The sequence below is a fragment of the Lissotriton vulgaris genome, chromosome 6 (genome assembly GCF_964263255.1).
Source record: "Lissotriton vulgaris chromosome 6, aLisVul1.2, whole genome shotgun sequence".
NCBI classification, from domain to species: Eukaryota; Metazoa; Chordata; class Amphibia; order Caudata; family Salamandridae; genus Lissotriton; species Lissotriton vulgaris.
In genome coordinates, this window is record NC_141694.1 from 773,581,376 (window position 1) to 773,586,293 (window position 4,918).

The following is a 4,918-nucleotide window of genomic DNA, read 5'->3' on the forward strand; positions in this document are numbered from 1 at the left end:
ACTTGCTGCTGCAGGGCGTCGGGCAAGTAGTTAGTCGATCTGCTCCAAACCACTGTGTGTTTGTCTGGGCAAATGTAGGCATATTTATACTTTGAAGGTGCCGAGTTTGACGTATGATTGGACTTAATAACTTCACTCAAAGACTCAGTTCTTTGAAAACTCCATGATTTCCTAGATAAATTAGTATTCAGGCGAGGGGAAGTCCCTAGCTGCTGAAGGCGGGTTTCTCTAAGAAATCGTTGTTGATTCTTAGAACTTAGTGGAAGTAGCCATGCCGTATTTGGGCTGCATAGGCTCAGTCCAAGTATGGTAATGATTTCTATGCCAATATAAGGATCGGGTAATTTATACCTATATAAGGGCATGAATCGGGAAAATTACACTAGGGTCCTAGATTCTTTTACAACACCCACTCCTTGATATTAAGTTCAATACCTAAATGTATAAGCACTGAACTTATCTAAGGCATGTGTTTACAATCCCACCCCAAAATACATGAAATGCACTTGAAATGGTTGTACACGAAAAATTGAGCATTTCTACTGTACGCATTTAAGGAAAATAATGTCATTCTAAGCATAAAGTATCATATCTGAAATGCAAACTGAATGAACCATGTAATTACATTTATGAAAAATGGCTCTTAAATACAAAAAAAAAGGTCGAGACCATTTCATAGGAATATAACATAGCGTGTCAATATTTATAGTATTGAGGACAAGGCCAAATATTACCTCTAGGAAGTGTTCAAAAAGAATTTCTTGTTCTCTAAGAATAGTTCTACTTTAAGCAGATTAGTCTGTGCCAAAAATTCAATGTTTTTTTGGGGGAGAAAAAAAAATGCAATCGTTCGAAAAAATTAGAGTTCCAAAGTTAGAAGTTTTTGTTTTGAAAACGTGAAGGCCGGATTCCAGAGTTCAGTGAACGCTGTGTGCATGAATCAAGAGTTATTCTAGGTGTCAGGAGAAAAACATCAGATCGTCTAGGCTGGCAAAGAAATCGTCTACCACAGTAGGTGAAAGTGGAACTATTTTATCAAGTAGATCAAATGTGCACAGATGCGAAGTATTGCCATCGCCAAGTGCCGTGTTAGCAATGTTCATATCAGATGGTACCTGTGTGCCTGTTAATCCTCGTATCTCACCCTCAGTTAGACTTACTGGTGAGACCTCAATGAATGCCGTCATCAGGATTGGTAGCCTTTGGGGACAACACAATGCATGAGTCATTACCGGACCTAGCAAGGCGTCGACATCCGATGGTAGGACTGATGGAAGTGCAAGACAAATGTCCAACATGCATTCCTCCCCGCAAAGCAGGCATCATAGAACAGGTAAGATACAATCTTGCCAGATTGGCATGAATGATAGAAACCAAGTGGTGTTCAGATCTCTTAAACGAGCCATGCCAAGCCAAGAATCTGTGTAATTCTCTCACGATACCTCATGGCAAGGAGGCATTGTTCCATGGTATACTGGGTATCGCTGGTGACTGTACTTGCCATATCGGAGCAGAAGGAATACAAATAGAATACCTGCTACGAGTCCCAAAATGAGAGGCAGACCGCCGAACACAGAGTGCACTAAATTTGGAAAAATGCCGAGGACTGCTTCAAATGGTGTTAACAGTCCCGAAAAAATCGTCTTAAATACATGTGCGATGCCACTGGTATCAGACATATTTAAGATTTGACTTAACATTTCTGCAAAATGTACTGGGCAGTTTGTTGATAATAATGCATTTATTGCTGCAGAAGTTCTTGCAACTTGCAGATCATACGTTTCTTTAGACGAGGTCAGTGGCACAGTCTTTTGCAAAAGAATGACTTTCATTCTGCTTAAAGTATCAATTCGTATGGAAGAGATATTCAGTGAAGGCCATAACGCCGTCCCACTGTCTGTCTTGCTCTTTGGATACAATACTTGCATACAAAAGTGACCATGGATAACACACTAATGAGATAAGATTTTCCTGGCAACATGCCACAACAGCTGTGGTCATTGAGAATAAAGTAGCTGCCATAAGATAGCTGCCTGAAAATTGGTTCTATCACTGTGGATGGTGTACCGTGCAGGTGGCAAGAGAGGTTATTTGCAGAACCTTTGCAGGCTCCATGTAAATTAATACCTTGGCACAAAAGTGTACCACTTAGTGAGTTCTTACAATTTTTACCACTAAGGAATACCTCCTTTCCCTTATTCCAACATTTGTGTGTGTAAGGTTAAGTCCAGGTCGACTTAATGTATTCTTTTTCCAACCTTTCATACAGGCCCACTGGTATATGCTGTAGACAATACTGAAATTGGAAAATCGTCACTGGTATCGTAATGGTGCCATGTATTATCCATTCAATGACAGACTTCTCAGAAACTGTCAATGCTAATCTTTCCAATTTTTCAATGCTCAGCACCGTATAGTCTGCTACTCTTTGTGCCAAAGAGATTTGTTTATATGTAAGGTCAAATACAGCAAACTATGACGTTGTGTTGATTAGACGCCATGGCACATAGCCTGAACGAAGATTTTGCAATGTCCAGCCTAACTGCATTATAGAACATAATTGAGACTGGCCATGTTGTAACATTAGCAAGTCCTGTTCCATTATGTCAATTGCAGAGGATACAATGCTATTCAATGACCATATTCTGGAGGAGAGAGTCATTAACCCATTGTCCACTACAGAGAGAGCTTTCTCTAAATTAATACGATCAATTTCTCGTATTCTTTCTGCAGTTTCCATTTGCATTATTTTCCAAGCTTTGTTTTACGCAGCGTATATACCAGCGTATATGAAAAGTTTTTGACGTGGTTTGCGAGGCCCCATTAAGAAATCTCGCAAATCATTGCCTTCTTTAAGTAAAGATAAGTGTTGTTTGATTTCTGGAAGTGTGGATGTCTGTAGCCACTCAAGGCATAGTTTTCCTACACTGTATGTTATTACTATCCCTGGATGTTGTATCTTGGAAAATGTTTGATCTGGCCTGTTCATTTTGAACCCCTGTGTTTTGTTCAGGAATCTTTCATGACAGTTATCAGTGTCGGTGGCCAGATTAACCATTTTCTCCAATCAGGATTAGTTCTGTTGTGGTTTGAAATATATGGTACGTCTGCCTCCTTTTCTGTAGTATCATTGTTTTTAAATGACACTGTTCAACAAACTCCTTGTCTTGGCCTGGCTAAGATAAAAGATTTAAATAAACCGTCTATACCTAAACCTACATCTGAGAGTAATGATACTACAGAAAAGGAGGTAGACGTACCATATATTTTAAACCACAACAGAACTAATCCTGATTGGAGAAAATGGTTAATCTGGTCCACAGACACTAATAACTGTCATGATAGATTCCTGAACAAAACACAGGGGTTCAAAATGAATGGGGACTTGTTAAGGGACCACAGAGGTCCAGGTAAACACATGCTAGAGGTTTATCTGAAATCAGAAAGGGCGTCTGTGCAGGACGTTTTACTGTAGAAACTTTCATTTTTTGGCAGATTTCACATTCTAGAACATAGTTTCTAGTTTGTTTCCTCATGCGTGGCCACCAATTTCTCTGTTTTAATAATGAAACTGTGGGGGAAACTCCTGCTTGTGCAGAGGCCAGTCCTTCATGTGCTGCTAAGATTAGTCCTAACCTACGTTCCATGTTTCGAATTGCCCTATCCCCCACTCCAGGGATTTGAGCAAAAGAAACATTATTTGCATCAGTTATATATAAGTACTTTACTGGAAAGCCTTTTGGGAGTGTCTTACCACTGTCTTTGACTGAAGCAGTGACAGCTTGCATTATTTTGCAGTCTATTTTTGTTTTTGACCAAGTGATTGCTGCTACGGAAGCCATTTGCACAGCTGCCTTCGCGGCTTCATCAGCCAATGAATTCCCTGCAACGTGAACGCCATCACGCTGATGACTCAGTGTATGTATCACGTGAGTCTTTTGTAGTTTATTCTGAAAAAGAACTACTTGTTCCCAAAGCGTTGTATGCTTAATTGTGCCACCTTTTGCGTCTTTGAATCCGTTTTGAACCCAGTTCAGCAGATACTCATTGTAAGATTGCACGCAGTAATACGAATCGCATACTATTATTGTGGGTAATTCGCGATCAGTATTTTCAAGCACCATCTTGAAAGCCTGTAGTCAGCTCGCTGAGCTGCACAGTCTCCGAGTGATTGAGTTTTAGTGACCATAGGTCTAAATTTGCCTTCGCACCAGCGACCTTTAACAATCGCGCACGCATCACTATAGGCTTGTTTACCCCCTATTGCGGGCTGTGCTGATCCGTCTGTATAGATTATACAGCCGTAATGTTCTAGAGGTTGAATCTCGGTCGGCAGAAGACATTCGTGTTCGTATTGTAAAAGTTCTTGTGTCTTCAAATAGGGGTCAATGACGTATTCAACGTCTGTTGCAGCAAGAGAGTTAACCCATTGTATCCATCTCAGATGTAAAGCTTTTGCATTTGGAATGCTTGCTTTCGTCACTGCCTCTAAGGCAGGTACAGGTGTGACGATTATTATTCATTTTCCCTGTGCGAGAGCTCTCTCTTTTGCTACTGCAGTTTGAACCGCTGTCAGAATTTTTTCTGTAGAAGTGAATTTTATTTCAGCTTGTGTGTACAAGTGTGATTTGTAAGCTATTGGTACCTTTACACCTTCATTAAAGGTCAGGGACGTGAATCCGCATCTCCCTGGGATGATTCGGATCACAAGGTTGCGCACGTTGTCGCGTGTTTCTAACTGTGTTTTTTTTAACATATCTGTTTGCACTGAACACAACATTTCTGTGTGGTTTTGAGTCCAATTAGTTGGTTTAAAATCAGGTTTGATTAATTCGTAGAGAGGTTTAACCCTTTCTGTGTAATTCAGAAAATAAGTTCTTCCGAAATTCAGGAAACCTAGAATTGACTGTAAGTTCGT